At 41.1% G+C, this 18,544-nt stretch overlaps 1 long non-coding RNA gene across 1 annotated transcript; it reads left to right on the forward strand.

Moving 5' to 3' along the window:
- The first annotated feature begins 5,428 nt into the window (after positions 1-5,428).
- On the forward strand, positions 5,429-17,148 carry LOC115607417. Its single transcript, XR_003991230.1, has 6 exons — positions 5,429-5,824; positions 7,692-7,765; positions 8,495-8,566; positions 14,056-14,155; positions 15,696-15,898; positions 17,035-17,148. It is a non-coding gene; the product is annotated as an uncharacterized LOC115607417 (long non-coding RNA).
- Positions 17,149-18,544: the final 1,396 nt, after the last annotated feature.

Raw genomic sequence — 18,544 nt, forward strand, 5'->3', positions numbered from 1 at the left:
ATTTTCACGGTTTATGCCGATATATTTTGGCACAGGGAATGCAAAAGCCAAGGTAATAATAATAGAAATTGAAAACTAGATGGCAGTAATACCTAGCCAGAGAGCCATCCTATGAGCCATGATGGGATGACTCACAGTTTTCCTAGGAATTCTGAAGCTGCTGCAGCCCCATACTGAATGGCTCAGCTATTAACAAACAGAAAAAGTACAGGAGCAAGTGTTCATATGGGTTTATTTGCTTAAAACACAGAGTTAGTTACAGCCAATCCTCTTCTAAAAAGGAATAACAACAGGAACTAAAGTGAATCTCATAGGAGAACTAATTAATGCAACTAAGCTGGTTTAAATATATATGTTAAAAGCAATTTCCTTCCTACTTGCACTGAGTGACAGAAGAGGAGGAGCTGCTTCTGAAACTCTTGTTTCTTGTGGTTGTGGCCAGGGGCCAGCACATATTCTAAAGTCCATAAGCAGAGTGCTGTTCACGTCGATGATTATATATAGTCTATGGGATGGGTATTCCACTCATGCCAGAGTAAGCTAAAAGTAACATGACTAAAATCAGTGGAATCACTTGGTAGAAGGACTGTTATTTGCTCTGATCTCAGGAGTTCATGATAATCATCCTCATTTAGTTAGAGGTGTGGGCTGAGGGTGCAGTCCTAGAAGAGTTAGACAACTGTAAGATTTATTGGCTGACTTCATTGTTTAAATGCAATCTGCTCTCATACAGTTTAATTGCTTGTGCAAAGAAGAACGTGATGTCCTTCCTGGTTAGCTGAACTGCTTGTGCAGCAAGACTGTGTGGAAGGGTTTGGGGAGTCTTGTCTCTTGGATGTGGTTCTCTGACAGTACTGGAAGTATGTTGTATTTGCTTTATTCCCATAACTTGTTTTGTTTGAAACTGGGTGATCTAAATATTCTTGGAGCTGCCACAAACTCCTCTTATTTCAGCAGATAGTGTAGAGATTGGTTCTGTATTTGACTTGAATTTGTGGACCTCTGCCTATGACAAAGATCTTATGATACCTGCTCCCTTTCCAACCAATGGTTCTGTACTTTGCATGATCTTTCCGTACAGTCTTAAACTCAAAATAAGTCAGTGACATTCATTCCTGCCTGTAGCATAAAGTTGATGTGCTTCCTCTTGTTCTTCAATGAGAAATATTAAATATATTACAAGTCCTTCTTCTGTGCCACTTTCTGGGTCTAACTAGGATGTAACAACAAGCTCCATTTCAACACTTGTGGGTTTTTTTGGAGAGGGCCTGTTTCTATTGTTACTTCTGAAACATGTGCAAGTAGAATATGAGGACATCAGAACTATCGGTGACTGAAAAAAAGGGTCTCTTTCCCCGAGTTGTCCAGAGTATTCACAAAATCCCTTGTCCCAAACCCAGCAATACTAGAAAGGCAATCCATTTTAGCTATAGGATTACTGGATAGGTGATGGGTACCAGGGAATAATAGAGAAGTTTTTCCTTAAAACTGAGGGTTCATTTTACTTTCTAAACAACTCTTGTTTTCCACAGCCTCTGTTTTCATTCTTCCTGACCCATTCTTTGTTTTCACAATAGTGATGCTGATCAACCCATTTTTTCCCAGTGCTTTATGAAAAGTGCAATAGGATTATTTTATTTGTGTATTTTTTGCATACGTTCATGTGTTCTCTCATTCTATTAGGAAACAAGTCTTCATACCTGAGCCAAACTGACTCTAAATTCTCCCAAACTAGATCACCTGCAGGGAGAATAGGATCTGCTTTGGGGGTAACTTGCGAATTCTGAGGGTCATGTATAAATCTGCCTGTCTGGAATACAGGTTTTCTCAAGTTGTTATCCCCACTCTTACAGGTATGCACCTCACCCCTGTAGCTGGGAGCTTGCTTACAAGCACCAAATCCATGCCTGTGAATTTTATATATATATTTTATAGGCTTAGAGTGCTCTTGATGGTAGATTATATGCTTGTTCTTGCTCTTCTGGACACTTAGAGGAAAAACTTTTCCATGCTGCTGGTAGCCTGGGGTCAAACCTAATGCATACATAACCTAATGCATACATTTGTGGACTTTTGCCCCAGCAAGATTACTGTTGTCTTTTCATGAACAGAGCTAAGGGCCTGTTGGATATGTTCCAGTGGTTTAAACTTAAAAAAACCTCTACCGAATTATATTATCAAGCATTCCTGTTGCTTGTAAGAATGCTATTTAAAACAAACAAACCAAGCTGCAACAGATATAGTTATCAGCAATAGAGAGAAGATCTTAGCAATTACTTTTATAACATCGAAGATCTGCTGAGAGTAGTTAACATGGATTGCCTGAAGATTGTAGCACACTTTACGCTTTACAATCACATCATAAATAGTGGGATATCTGTGATCTCTTTCATGTCTGTGATTCTGCTTTTGTGTTTGCTTGAGAGTGTTAACCAGATGACGCTTCTGTCCATTTCTTCTAACAGCGTCTCGATACCAAAGCTTCCATTGATGGAAACCTTGTCTAAGGAAAGAAGAAAAGAGTGAATATAATTTCTGGGTGAGTTTACTGGATTGAGTTCTCTTCCACACTCCATGCAATTAGGCCTTGCAGAAGGTGATGTTCCATTTTCCTGCAGAGTGGGGATGGCAGAATCTTGCGTAACAGAAGGCAACCGAAGAGAAATTCTTTATCCTTTCTGGGAACGGCAGCAAGATCTTTCATATTTACAGGAAACCAAGAGTAAATCATTAACTCGGAAAACTCTGAAGTGAAAATACTATTTGGATCTGTATATGCTGAGGGGCAAGAATCAATAGAAGTATGTAGGAAGGAAGATATTTTTCTGTGCACTGTTTTCCCTGCATAAATTGTTGAAGAAAGGTGTCTCTGTTTCAGGTAGTTGTACATGACTGGAGATTGGCCTTGAACACTGCCAGGGATGGGGCAGCCGCAGCTTCTCTGGGCAACCTGTGCCAGCGCCTCATTGCCATTGTCTTTATGGGAGCTTTTATCTACGGAACTTGTCTCTAAGCTATTTGTCTCTAAGCTATTTGTCTAAAGTAGCATAATATTGATAATGATGCACATCTATGCTTTTATACAGTTGTATAAGTCTTTAATCATAAATGATCCAAAAGACTTGTATACATAAGACTACCTTTACGCAATAAGATGTCAGAAGGTGTGGGGAGCACCTCTGAAGGCAGCATGGCAGAGCTGTTTCCCAGTAGAGAATTTGGCCAGGATCCTTAGGTTACCTTCCTCATCTCCTGTGCACACTGTGGAAGTGTCAGCTCCAAGGGATGCTTTGTGGATAGGACGTAGGGTGGTTGTTCAGTCTGAACAGTTCAATCCTTGTAAGAAATGAAGGAGCAGTGGTAGTGAAGGCTGAACAATGTCTATGGTTTATATTCTTTGTGTGTTCACGGAACAACTGTTATCATCAACCTTTTTTATTGTTGAAGTGCTAAACACAGGTACGGCATTAACATAGATCTAAAGTTATACAGATCCAAATAAGCCCTGTGTAACTTATTTTCCCTTTTGACTGGATTTATCTATACATGCCTAAAGTATCTTTATACCACTCTACCTGTGGTATAAATACACTGTACTGACATGCACTATATTATGCCTATCTTTTTAACTTCACTAGCGTTCTTTTGTATATATAAACACTACAATCTGATCCTGAAAACCTTTCTCACTCCCACTGGTATCTGGATTTTCAGGCTAGAGGATTGCCTTAAAAAAGAAAAAGCTACCAGTAATAGTGAAGAAGTCTTCCTTAGTCAGTCCAGGTAGGAAATGTCTTTTTTTTTGGACTTTTTTTTTTACCGTTCAAAGCATTTATAGATTTTTTTTTTTTCTTAGATAACACAACAGTTTCATTTAACTCCTATATGCCAGCTAAAAGGCTGACATATATGAGTTGCTTGCAAGAGGTTTCATGGATTCAAAAGGCTCTAAAGCTTCTCTCATTGTGATAATTCAATTAGTATATCATAAGTTTTATAAAGTTTTCCAATGGATATGTTATGTGGAAATTATGTAAACTCTGTACTGGTTACTCGAATGGTGTGGACAATAAAGCGTATTACAGCTTTACTGTGTATTTCCCAGTAAACTTGCTAACAGTTTTCATATGTTTTTGTAGAGACTTATTTCTTCTCTGACCTGATAGAGATGCCAAGTAACAGCTATCTCATCTGAAAACAGTGGCCTGAGAACTCCAGTTTGATCCTTTTTGGTTTGGCGTTTGACAGTTTGGGTGCTGATGCAGACTGGTGAAGCTTCTGCTCATAGTCCTGCACTTTACATCTGGCTTTCAAGGAAAATAGAAGCTCTCATTCTTCACTGATAGCACTCCACAACCACTGCTTGCTTTGCATTTTTTTGATCCACAACATATACACATATATGAATGACCATATACATGTAAACACATGCTGTGTGGCCTTGTTTTAAGGCTATCTAAAAGCTTTATGGATTATATAAAGTATATTTCTGAGTGTCACCATGGCATGTGAGAAGTATTGCTCTAATTTTACCAATGATGATCTCCTGGAGAAAATTCTGATAGAATTGATCAGGTTAGTAATGGTTTTTCAGGTTTCACTAGGGTGGGAAAAGGGATATTTCTAGTATGACGTTCCAAAATTGGTTAAAAAGACCCCCAGCACAATGACATGGAAAACATTCTCTGTTAGACTACAGATTAGCTTAATCCTTACTACAAACTAATACACTTCTGGTGAAAGGAAATGGACACAGACAAAAAGTCTTTCTACAACAACTGTTGTTGTTACGAGTTTTTTAGGAGCTGGTAAGAACAGAATCAGTCTCCCTTCTTTTCTGATTTTTTGCATCAGGAAGAAATTCCTCTCTCCTCCATAATGGAAACACACTCAGCTCACTACTCCCATGCACTCATAGAATCATAGAATCAAGCAGGTTGGAAAAGACCTTTAAGATCAAGTCCAACCTTTACACCAGCACTTCCAAGTCCACCACTAAACCGTATCACTTCTAGCATTTTGGTGCTGTATGTTCTTAAGTAGTGTGATACGGCTTATGGGAACCGATCTGTGAGTGTAGCTTTTGTGTCAAACGGATCTACCTCTGTGAATGTCTTTTTAGAAGTGACTTGGCTAAAGGGCTCTGCCTTTGGAACATGATGCCCTGCATTGATCAGCAGTGCCTTTTCCAGCCACACAACCCTGATGTGTTGTGTCAGGGGAGTGCAGCCTCCACAACATAACAAAGTGCCTGTAACTTTTAGGTGCCTGCAAAGGCACCTTTGCAGCTTTGTGGCAGTGGCAGAGGGCAGAGCAGGGGGCCTGGAGCTGCCATAGCTAAGGAGGAAGCAAATGCCTCTCCTCCTGTTCCGCAGGCTTCTCACTGCTCTTCCTACAGGTGAACAAAGTTAGTGCAATGACTGTTCTTTGCAGAGTGTTTCCCCTTTGGCGTCACTTTTCAAATGGAAAAGATTTCCGATGCCACCATGAACCAGACATACTGCAGAGTTACAGAGCCTTTCTCTTGAAAGCTGTCATGAAATAAATACGTGTATGAGGTTATAAAAATGGGGTTTGCATAAACTGTCCTCTTTCAGCAAACATTTCACTTCCTATAATTGTGTGTGCTTTTGTTTGAACTTATCAAATATGTGATTGTTCTCCTTCAGGGAGATAAGAAATCCACGCTCCGGATATGCAGAATGATGATGTTGTAATCACTCTTCAAAAGGAGATCCACAGTAAACAAATGTTGTGAGTCTGTCGCCTCTGCAGCTTCTTTCAGTGAGCTGCAGCACTTCCAGAAAACAGCTGGGACTATGAGGTGAGGAGAAATTTAGCTTAAGCACAAGTAGATAATTTTCTTCAGTCCCAGGAAAGACCAAAATTTACAGGTCTGTGTAAGAACACCTCGAAAATACTTTTTTCTAAGCAGCAAAGTGTTTTGCCTCAGAGTAGGTTGACTCTTTGAAGTTTGCCAGCTTTGCTATAAACCAGTAAGACTGGGAAACAAAATTACATCTCTAAGGAAAAGCACTTAGACCAGATAACACCGTATAACAGCAACAGGGTTTTAGTGCACGAGGTGCATGAGACTTTTATTGGTGGAATTACACCTGCCAAAACCACAAATCTTGGACACACAAGTGGGACAGAACAGGGCTAGTGCTGCTCCTTACTCTGCCAAGAGTTTGACTCCTGTGATGCAGTGTGTCTGGTAAGCATGAAGTTGAACATGGTGAATAGGCTCCTAAGGTCCTCCTATTCTCTCACATGAGCAGTGTAGGAGGTGCCAATTTCCATCCAGTGTGGAGGTGCCCAATTCATTTCTGTGTTGTGCATGCGGCCAGATTTGTGTTAGTCTGCGAGAGATTTCTGCTCACAGCTGCTTAGTACTGAAGGAATTGAAAAGAGCAAAGCTCAAAAGCTGTGTGTGGTTCAAAGTGTGGCCATAAAACTGTGAGTAGCTAGAGCAAGTACACATGGCAGCACCTGGGAACCATGGCAGTAGAGTAAGAGCCTTCTATACTATCACGATGCTTTACTGAGAAGGCGAATGATGAAATAGGCTCTGAAAGAGACTTTGTATCTTCCCTGTTTTCTCATCTTCCTCCTGAGAAGTGTTGGTGCCATTGAACATATTTACATTTGAAGTAAGATCTAACCTAGCAAAGTGTTTAAGCAAAGCTACACATAGCCTTAGAGTTAAGCATATACATATGTATTTTGAAGATGGATTACTTTGCACTTTATTACTTATGCTGTACTCTTGGTTACAAATCTTACCTACGACTAAAACCTGTTGGCTAATAAGAACAAGACATTCAAAGGTCTCATATTCTGAGTGACTGTCACTGCCCCTGCACTCAGATCAAACCAACCCATTCAAAAAATGTAAATCCAAGTTGATTTTTCTTGCTTTGAAAACAAAGGCTCAATTGTTAGAATTGTCTGTTATCTAAGCACTTTTGCAGAGTGTACATGGATTCATGTCCCTCGGCATAGTGCATCCTTTGTTTGGTTTGCTTTCAATATTTTTTTATGTAGGTGATTTTTTTTCTTCCTTGTGCTAAGAAAGGTAGTTTCATTTTTCATCACTTCTTTTCCAAAGAATAAAATGTTTGTCTTTACAAAGTTTTCATTGAATGATAATCTGTAGTCTATTAACTATTGATTCATTGGCAGGATACTGGGTGACTACAACAGTGAAATACAAGCCTTGTCTCAGTGGAATCTGGATTTTCTCTCTTTACATTGGTTCAATTACCTAAAGATCAACAAATATGAGTTTTGTAAACACTTTCAAAATGAGATCAACACCTGAGCACCCTCATCAAATTTGCTTTCAAAGTGTCTGGCCCATCCAAATCCTGCCTGAGTCAGTGGTCTCAGCAATTTAAAAGCAGGCTATTGCTTTTGAAGTGCTTAAAGATGGATTAAGGAGGCTAAATATAAACACCTAGATTGAAAATGATGGGGTTTAATTCCTTTGAGCCAAACTTTAATGTCCCCGTCCCTGATAAAATGAGGCCATGGGATTTACAGCTGCTATTGTGCCACAAGCATATGAATATTAGAATCTCTCTTTTCTAGGAACACGGAAGTTTTGTAATGTTTGATAGCTTGCTGAAGCTCTCCTGGACTCTAAAAAGTCCATAAAAATTCCATTATTAATATTTGTCTTTCGAAAGATACTTCTAGACACAGAATGCCTTCAAGTAGCTGCATTTTCCAGTGGAGTATCCTTGCATGAAGGAGCATACAGGTACAAATACTCATTCTTAAAGAAATTCCATTGCACATGTACAACCTCAGCTGCTGCATTTAAAATTTTTCTGAGAATCCCTTTGTTTCTTGTTCTCGATTTCTTCAAACAGTTCATGTCTGTTTTTGCAAAATGAGCTTGCACAGACATTCTGTTCAATGTGGTGGTCTTGTCCTGCTTGTGTGTCATTCTTAAGAAACAATCAGTTGAAAGAATAGAAGTAAACTTTGCAGTGACACAGGTTCAGTTCCAGGGATCCAACACGACAATATTTATGACACTGTTTCACGCTGTTGCCCGTATTTTTTTGCTGTTCTCTAACATGCTCAAAGGAGTTTCTGGATGCTTCCACCCATGTAAAAGAAAGCTACAGGTGTATATATTGTACAGAAGCTCAGCCAGAAGTAGCTGTGTGGCAGCTTGAAATCCATGATCTGGTTACAGTACCTGGTTAGATCTGCTGCAGCCATATTCCCACATGTATTGGTTACATGCCAAAACGTTCTGTGAATTCTGCCATCGTCACAGTCGTTTAACTAAGTGAAAGTATTTATTTATACCCTTGAGAAATAGGGTTCAGTTTATTTAAGACTTAACCAAGCACTGCAGTAGCAAGGATGTACAGCGCATTGTTAAGCACAGAAACCACAATCACCAGAAGGACCTTCTGTTTTATTTCCTGACCCAAACCACAGGAATTCTTTCCTTCTTTTCTTTCTATTCATGCAGGTACCATACCAGGAGGGTCAGCTCTCTCCAGCTGAGGAAATGAACCTGCAGGGAAACAGAACTAAATGCAAGGTAACAGGTTTCTTTTTTTTGGCTATGAAAATGAGTTTCAGATGTAAAGTTGTGATTTATATACATTAAATGTAACCCCTCAGTATCAGAAGATAAGTCCACTTGGGCCACTTAAGATCAAAAACAAGGGTAAAAAACATGCTGAGGGTCCATGCGACAACACCAGATTAAGGTACCTATTTATGTGAGAAATAAATAATAATAATCATCATCATCATCATCATAATTTTGCAAGCTTCTCTGTCTACCATGTGTTACTTGAAATTGGAGGAAACAAAGATTCTGGTGCAATGGTTTCTCTCTTTCACAGTGCTAGCTTGGAGCTGCCTTTTGCTACTCAAGGTTATTGCTTTCTTGGACCTTAAATTGGTTTCTTCTGAGTGAACTCAGAAGAAGTTATGACCTAAATGTTACTTGAATTAATGTATTCTTGTTTCAGTCTTTATTTTTCTCTTGGAGCCACTTCTAGCTTAAATTACCTCGTATTTCAGGGCTTGAAGACAAGGTCACACTCATGCAAAGAGTTAGAAGTATGGGATGTTTCAAGTTTGCTTTCAGTATTTTAAGAGAAACAAGTTTGAACACAGTTATTCCTGATCTTATGAAATAACTCTGTCAGTGCTAACAGCCCTTATTATTGTATAAAGCCACTTGCTTAGTGATGTATTCTTCAGCAAAAGTGGAGGGAGTGACAAGCCAACCCATATAAAGAGCAAGATGTAAATCATAGCTGGAGCTGGAGGACTCCTTGGCCACAAGTAATTCTGCAGCTGATTTTAATCTTCTTCCTTCTGATGAACGTTGCTTTCCCTTTGCAGAGACCACAGCCATACCGAGCCCAATTGCATGGCCACATAGGCTGCACACGTAATACTTGGTCTGTCAGCTGCTCATGAGTGATACGTTGCAACAACTCAGTGCACAGTTTTGCTGGTTAGAATCATGGCTCTCCTGGCATGGTTCTGAACTGTCAGTACAAAGGCAAAATGTTAGTGTCTAGCATCCAGAAATTCTCTTCAGGGAGAGTAAGCACCAGTATTAAGGCTCACTTTCTATGAGAATAAGCAATGGATTGCATTTTCCTGGTTACATGGCTGTGTCAATTTTCCTGGAAGACAAAGGCTAAAGGCACTATTCTAGCATAAGCTGAGCTTTTCTAACAAGTGGACTCTGATGTTTTGTAGAATTCTTTTAATCCTGTAGTAGTATTCTGTGCACTCGCTGCTTTTTCTAAATACATTGCTATTACTTGCCTTATTCAGAGCAATATCAAGGTTTTCTGCTGTTATGGGGAAATATTTGTCTGCATGAACTAGGTCTCAGTCACTTGTGTGTGTCCCAAGTGACGAAAAAAGTAGGGAAACTGGGAGTAGGAAAGGGTGTATAACACAGGGTGGCCATGATGGGTGATAAATTAACAGAGTCGCTTGCTATGATGGAGAAGATTAGAGAGTTCTGAACAGACAATGAGCAGTCTGCAGATAAGCTAGAGAAAAGAACAGTATAAAGTAAGGCCAGACTTTTCAAGAGTGGCTAACTTCCTCAGACCACAAAAAAATCTTGAAGTTTGGGATTTTGGCAGTGGTGAATAAAGTCCTCTTTCACAATTTTCATCAGAAGACACAGCAAGGTGGGAACTTCCGAAGGATGAAACTGGGTTTCTGTATTTCATTTCTGGATACTTTATATTTCACTGTTGCCAAACGCAATGTGCAAAGAGAAACTGAGCCCCAAACGTCACATTTTAAATAAGATCATCTTCCTTAAAAAGAGCTTATTTATTAATATTTGGCATAAATCAATTATGTGATGTCATGCTTCCTGATCATTAAACTTCCAAAAAGCACTGTGTACAGCTTCAGGAATGCAGAAATGTACGATAATACTGAGGCAGATGCTATCATTCCACAGGTCTCCCATAGCTTTTTCTTCTGTTGTCCTTCCACAGACCAGACAAGTTCACCTATCATACAATCTTTCTGTGAAAGAAATCGATAAAATGAGTAGAAGCAGCCAACTGGGGGGGGGGGGGGAGGGGGGGGGAGCAGCGAGCAGCATATAAGCCAAAGAATAGGAGAAGTTTTTGCTTTTTTGTGTTTTCTGTGTGTATTCAATTTGTATTTGTCCACCATTTGTTCAGGCCTCTCTCTTGTCTCTTGGAAGGTAATTTGATTGTATCTGCTGCCTTGATTTTCCGATGCTCCTTATGGAGACAGTTCCATGTGCTGGATACTTTTTATATTAACCGAGATGCCTGAATTCACTCTCTGCTCTCAACTTCCACCACTTAAAAATGACAAACTTCATTTCTTGTGTTTTCCTGAAGCTGCTGTGTTTCCCCAGCAGCTGGGACAAAGAATCCTTAACCCACCTCCAGTTTGATTCATAACCTATTCCCCCTGCGTGTTACTCTCTGTTCGTTCACATAATGTAAATGTAGAGTACAGACTCCAATGAGTTGCTTCAAATTTTAACTTCTAAGTGGTTTTCCCTCTTAGAATATACATGTCTTTTTTTAAGAGGCTTCTAAAGTAGAATGTTACATGGAAAATTTGAAGTGAAGATGCACCCATTTTTATCTTAATGATTTGCTTATTAGGCGCTCATAAACATTAGGAAATTGTTTGAAAAGTTACCATTTGCATATGGCAAGAGAAAATTATTTCCATCAGCTGTTCTGAATAGAAAATGCTGATCATTCTCTGTACATTAGGAGAACTGGCTAGATCTGCACTCATTTTAAGTCGGGTATGTTCCTCGGATTAGGGTCAGAAGGAAGTTGGAGGAAATTGCTCCTTTTAAATGTCCTGTTCTTTAAGGAGCTGCGTGGGTCCAACATCTACCCATCTAAGCTGTGAAGGAAAACTCTCTGACATAATGTGCAGCAAAACCTGAGCTTCATCTAAAAGTTGTGAGTCATAAAATTTGTGAGAGTGGTATTCAGGGAAGTCTGATGTCGCAATGCACATCACATCAGTATTGCAGATCTAGTACATTTGGTACTGCTGTGGCTTGAAATTGCTGACTTGTAATTTTTCTTTTGGATCGACTGAGTCAGCAGGTTGAGTGTATTTGGAGTTGTTTTATTTCCTCAGCAATTCTGCTTTCAAGTGGTTGCAGTGAAAATACATCACGACATTTCCTGCGTTCCTTAGCGAAAGTCATTGTTTTTAATTTTACTTTTTACTTTGTATACAGTTGCGACCCCTGTAAATAGAGGAATCCTCTTTATTCATATTTGACAAGCACTCAAGCCTAAATGTTAACAAACACCAGGGCAGTACGTGACTGCACTAAATATGATAAACAGAAGTAGCTGCAGAGACCTTCCTATCCATTCATCTTGGATGAGGGATTTTGCATGGGATCAACATCCTGCAATTGAGAGACACCTGGTCTTGCTTCATCTCCTTTCAGACCTGAGCTGTGTTATCAAATGCTGTTACTTAAAGCCGGAGAAGAGGGCTTGTGTTTCACCCTAGCCAGTCGTTTGTAACGTGAAGGATGAGGAGTAATGAGGTGAGGGCACGAAAGAAGACCAAAAGAACATGAGAATTATGCACTACTGACAGAGTTGCTCTCTTTATCAAGGCACTTGCAGTTTCAAGCTGGTTGCATGCCCTGGCCATGTCATCAGGTTATCAAGGCCTGGTACCACCTTTCCTCTTGGACAGCAGGAGCTGCACTGCAGCACACACTTGATGTGTGGTCTAGGCATGGCCTGGGCTGGCTTGGGTTGCTAGAGCATATGAACATTTGCATTTGGGGTATAGAACTGAAGCCTGGAGGAATAACCACAGCTAGGAAAGACTGTCTTCAAGAGAGTGCTTGCAGATAAAGAGATGTCTTGCAAGACCTAGGGAAATGTAAAGGAATGATGTATAATATTAAAAGGGTTACAGCAGAGAGAACAGGCTGGACTTACGAAAGTCACTACTGTTGAAGACACAGACAAAGCATGGCAGGTATGTAGGAGAAGAAGGAATCACACTGGGCATGGACTAGGGGCACAGAAGAGCAGAGAAACAACTAATTGCAGAGAAACCCAGTCGAGAAGAATAGTCTGCCCATAGAATCATAGAATAGTTAGGGTTGGAAAGGACCTTAAGATCATCTAGTTCCAACCCCCTGCCGTGGGGAGGGACGCCTCACACTAGACCATGTTGCCAGGCTCTGTCCAGCCTGGCCTTGAACACTGCCAGAGATGGAGCATTTACCGCTTCTCTGGGCAACCTGTGCCAGCACCTCACCACCCTCACAGGGAAGAACTTCTTTGTTATATCTAACCTGAACTTCCCCTGTTTAAGTTTGAACCCATTCCCCCTGGTCCTATCACTACAGTCCCTGATGAAAAGTCCCTCTCCAGCATCCTTGTAGGCCCCCTTTAGATATTGGAAGGCAGGTCTGAGGTCTCCACGCAGCTTTTCTTCTCCAGGCTGAACAGCCCCAACTTTCTCAGCCTGTCTTCATACAGGAGGTGCTCCAGCCCCCCGATCATTGTCGTGGCCTCCTCTGGACTTGCTCCAACAGCTCCATGTCCTTCTTATGTTGAGGACACCAGAACTGCACACAGTGCTGCAAGTGGGGTGTCACAAGAGCAGAGTAGAGGAGCGGGATCACCTCCTTTGACCTGCTGGTCACGCTTCTTTAATATACCACTGATCACTGAAGCATTTTTAAGCAATTCTCTTGGTCTGATTGTAAAACATCTGTGCAAAGTAAGCATGCAAACAATACTTGGGGTTTTTTTGTGAAAATAACAAAACATGTAAGTCTGGTGGACATCACAAAAATATTAGAGACTTATTCAAGAGTAATTACAGCCTCAGACATGAAATTAGTAAGAACAACTGTACATACCAACGTGAGGGGAAAAAGACTGTACGTTCACTTGGCAAAAGATGGGAACATATTTGTAAAGATGGTTTAAAAGCTTCTGGCATACAGCAGACATAGACTCAGAGCAAATATATTCCATACGTCACTGGAGCCTAACTTGCAGGTTGGCAAATATCCTGCAGGCTTGAGTTGGAGTTTTAAATTTGATCTTCCTCTGCATATTACCTGTGTCTATACAGTTGTTGTCTCACTGCTTTCAAGCATTTCCTGACTTCTGTGATTTCACTCTGTGTTCTCTCTGCTTTGGGGCTACTAGCAGATCCCCATGTTTTATGATTTTTAGTGAAAGCCATGGTCTTCCTGTATAGCAAATAGACTCAAAGGCTGAGAGCCTGGTAAGTGAAGGATATTCAGACAGAAGAAATAAGACAGAAAAAATAGGCAAGCTAGACTTTGCTTCCTTATATGAGTCTGAATTCTCATATATCTAAAATCTGCCAATCGTTTTTAATATTCTAGATGGAAAATGCTTGGTTTAACCATAGTGGGTATCACTAGAAAAAAAAAGAGATTACATATAATCTGTGTATTATATGTAACTAGTGGAAATCAAAGCTCTGTTGCAATGACTTTTGTCGTTGCTTCCATAGAGTCAGCTTCCTTGCACATTCCTCTGAAACAGCTGGTGCTGGCATTTGCCCTCTGCAGAACGGTGGCCCAGAGCTGCGATGCAGGCTGTGGAGGCAGAAGGTGAGAGGTACTTGGAGAAGAGAGGGCTGGGGGGAGCTTATGTACCCAAAATGATTTTCTGCGCATGTTTGGGTCAACCCACTTGCTGAAGTAAGAAAAGATCCACTAAGAGGTACAGGAGGGAGTGCCATACTCCAGTTCTCGTGGTCATTGGGAACGATGACATTCATTTTCCCTCGTTAGTATCTTCTGTGTTTCTGTGCAGAATATTAGATAAGGTTTGAGTCACAATGATGTAGGAAAAGAGCTATTGAAAATATTCCTTTTGTGGGTGCTAGATGGCGCCGTGGATTAATGCTCAGACCATTTATCTGAGGGGTGTTCTGGGGCAAACCGGGCTTGGTCAGGTAACAACTTGGCAATTAGTTTGCCTGTGGGAATTAAAACCTGGATCAATGGAAGTGTTCAGATTCTTAAATCCTCCTGAGTGCCCAGCCTTTCCTGGATGTCAGCATAGACTCATAGCTGGAATCGTACCACTACAAATGGGGCCATGGTCCTTGATGGACACCAGTGTCTCCTGCAACAGGAACCACTTGCTCACCCCAATGGTGGGCTCTAAAAAGGCAGGTGACTGAGATAACAGAAATTCTGCATGTTCATTAATATACACAGGTGGAGAAAAGTACAGCTGCTGGTGCTGCACCTGAGGTTAGTGTCAGCTTATCAACCATAAAAGTCCCTTTAGATCACTTACATTAAAAAAAGCAAAAGTAAGAAACCAACAACCCATAACTTCTTTGGCAACACGGAGATGTATTTCTGTTTTTTCAGGCTATTTCTGTGGTGGTGTTGTTAAAGGATACTCGCCTGGAATCATCCAAACTTTCCACTGAACTACTAAAAAAAAAAAAAAAGTAAAGCACAATAGAATAAACTGGAAAGCTCATCCCTGCGCAAATGTCAGCACACTGTTGGGCATGGGATTTGTATTCAGACAAAGTCTTGTTCTTTCTTTTGTGGGAAAAAAGAGTCTTACTTAAAAACAAATGGCTTATAAAACAATGCAAAGAGGCTGGGGAAGACCACTTTATTGTGAAAAACTGAAAATTCAAAGAGCACCATGTGAGAACTTAAACAACAGTCAGCAATGGGAGCAGCCACAATTTGGAGGATGGTCAGTGGAGACTCGGAATTGTTTAAAAGGGGTTAAATATCCAGCTCAAGCAGATACAGTAAATTGTTGCTCTGTGGAGGGATATGAAGCAAATTCAGAGATAACCAGCTTCAAACTCTCCAGCCGTTCATTATCATCATCACTGGCCACAGCTGTTAGCAGAAAGACAGCTGAATACCTCGCCTAGGAAGTAAGCCATGCTTTGGAGAGGCTGAAACACCGTGATGCCATCACCAGCCTTAGCTGTGTGGATATGTGACAGGCCTTCATATTCAGTTGAAATGACAGGCATGGGGTGTCCAGATAGGAGGTTTTCCTCTCCGGGTTCCATTTGTGATTAGCAGTGCACAAAGGCGGTGAGGCGGGAGACCCGGGCACAGGCTGCACCTCCACTGAGGGTCCTTTCCCACCCTTTCTCCTCAGCCTATTCCAACGCAGGCTCCGTGGCTCCGCAACTGCTGGACGAGGACTCTCCTCTGCTGAGTGCTGCCCTTACACAAACAACTGCCTTCAAGCTTTTAAAGCAAAAAAAAAAAAAAAAAGAAAAAAACGAAGGTGGAAAAATAACCTGTCTTAGATAAAGCACCTTGGGAAGAAGCTCCAGAGGTTTGTTTCAGCAGAAAAAGGTGAGTATGTCTCTTTACTGCTTGTGTGAGGGGCAGTGATGAGGGGACGGGCATTTGTTATGGGGCACATTCTTAAAGCTTTACTTCTTCTTCCTATTTTTTTCCTGACATTTGCTGTTTTATACTCTCTGGCAAGCAGCAGAGCTCCACCGATGCTGACTTGCACAGCCCATAGAGATACTAAGGAAATATTTTTCCTAGCAAAAAGCAGCACATGAAAACACCAAGAAGGGCTTCCCCTGCTCATGTTTCCCTTCAGCTTTTTCAGTCATCTGGAGCTGAGATAAGAGCTGCATGGTGAAACTTGCCATGTTTCACAGGGCAGTCTGGAATAGGGGACAGTGTAAAAACTTTGTGCCTGTTGTTAACTAGCACAGAGGACTGAAATCACTGTGGTGTGGTGCCCGCCATGCTGCCTGGCCTCGGTGCTGCTGGGTCGCTCCCATGCTGAGGGACCCTCAAGGGGTTCCCAGTTCACTGAGGTGAATGGCATCGCCTTAACATGGTGGCCATGTCCAGGCCTGGTAGCGCAGTGGATAAACAAAATGGCTCATCTGGGGCAGCTGTCTTGGGAGTGCTGCCTGAGGTGCCTGTTCCCACAGACCCCAGCACAGGTGAGGCTCTTAGATGTTGACCTAATGAAAACGCAACAATTAATGAGGGCTGAAGGGCTGGGAGGATATGAGTTGGAACCCTTGCTGCTGTGAGGTTGGATAGGTGGGAACTCTGCCAGTGCCTTTCTGAGGTAAATGGAGGAGGAGTAATGGCAGCCTGTGCCCACAGGGCTCCCAAGGAGGCTCCTGCTTGGAGTTGATGGGCAGGTGTCCATCACATGCCATGGTCTGGGGTCTGGGGAGCCCTGGCTGCAGCAGGTGCCCAGCATGCAGGTGTGTGCCATGGCCATTGCCTTTCCATTTATGTCTTTGAAAACCTGAGGGGCAAAATGGGGATGGTGCTTCATCCTAATATAGCAATATTTTATATTTTCTACCTGTTAGTGGGACAGAGCTAAGTCGTAAATGTTATTTTAGCTAAAGTGTAGTTTTCTGGGATTGAATTATTAGCGATGTGGTCGCAATGGCTGGTACTTGTGTCTGCTTGTGAGTAACTCCCCCTTCTTTTCTGTCCTTGCTCAGCTGTGCTGAAACAGCGTTTGCAGATGCGAAAGGCTTTGTCAACACCAGCAAATCACTACTTCTGCCTCTGCAAGGTCAGCTTTTGAAGGCAATGTGCCCGAGACCACAGCTCCACAACCGGTGAGGAACATGAATTGTCAGGAAGCGTTTAGGAGTTGCACAGTATTAGTGGGTAGAGCAGAAGCATTCTCACGGTAGAGCCAACCTCTGAATTCAAAACCAGCCTTGCACCCATAGAGTGAGTATTTTGTGAGTAACTTCAGTGGGGTTAGGATGGAGCCCAGGAGGTTCTTACTCATCCCTTGATGGGTTACTTACAAGAAGAACATCTGCAGAACATGTTTCTGTGTCAACAGTGTGTTTCTTGACTTTGTCCTTTAGTATTTTAGAAGAATTTATTCTTTGGAAAAGCTCAATATAACAAACTGAAAAGCTCTTTCTGCAGTGGAACACATATTTCTGTAGTTGCTTAGAAATAGTTTACATGCAGACAGAAGCAGATTTGTAAAACTGGTTTGAAAGTGGCATGGTAGGCAGCTCAAGGAAGACATACATGTCCCAAGATAAGAAACCATCCTGCAGGCTTAAACTGGAGGTCAAAATCTTACATTTTATGTGAATGCGTATCTGTGTTACAATATGATTCGTGCAAACTCTGCTTAGTACTTACGTGGTTTTTGTGTGTGGAGCTGGAGTTGTTTTGTTCGGGTTTTGTTGGGTTTTTTTTTCAGTGAAACTGCAATTACAGTGATTTAGCAAACTGTAGAAGAAAACTGAATTGTGAAGGATACAGTTCTAAAAATAATCTCTTGGGGGTTTTTTTTAGCTGAACTTGAACTTTAACGGGTTTCAGATTTCCCAGTCACTCGTTATAATTTATCCAGGAATTGTATTGCAGTGAACATCCTAACATGTAGGGACCAGATAGAAGACCTAAAGATTCTATTGTGTGAGGAAGGCCATATTTTCTGTTTTATCCTTCACTTTTGAGAGGAAAACAATGTGAGGAAATGGTGTGTTGATCAGTGTGTTGTACATATCTCATTCTATAGAATGAGAGAGAGAGACAGGGCAATTGCCTTCAGTCAATTCAAGTATTGTACTATGAGGCTGGTAAGGTCTGTACCCTGTTCTATATGTTGCTAAATGGCATTTTATTATTTATTTTCTGAGCTGTTACTGAAAGATTCTAAACATAAGTCAGAGTAAATTCAGAAGCATATATTTATTTCACGACAGAAGTGGAAACATCCCTCTCCTTGCAGCTAATAATAGGATTGACATTGTTAAGCAATTAAATTGAAAAATATTAATAATAGGTGCTTCATGCATGTTAAACAAAACTTCAATAAGTGCTCTGTTTTATTGTTTAACTGTACGTATGAGTCATAAGGAAAGTGTTAATGTTCAGGATCGGATATGAATCATGTATTTGTGAACAATCTTCCAAGGCCAGCACTGAAACCCCAAACACATTTATTCTTTGTAGTTAGTCAGCTCTGTGCTTGGA

This window comes from Strigops habroptila, chromosome 4, assembly GCF_004027225.2.
Source record: "Strigops habroptila isolate Jane chromosome 4, bStrHab1.2.pri, whole genome shotgun sequence".
Classification (NCBI taxonomy): Eukaryota; Metazoa; Chordata; class Aves; order Psittaciformes; family Psittacidae; genus Strigops; species Strigops habroptila.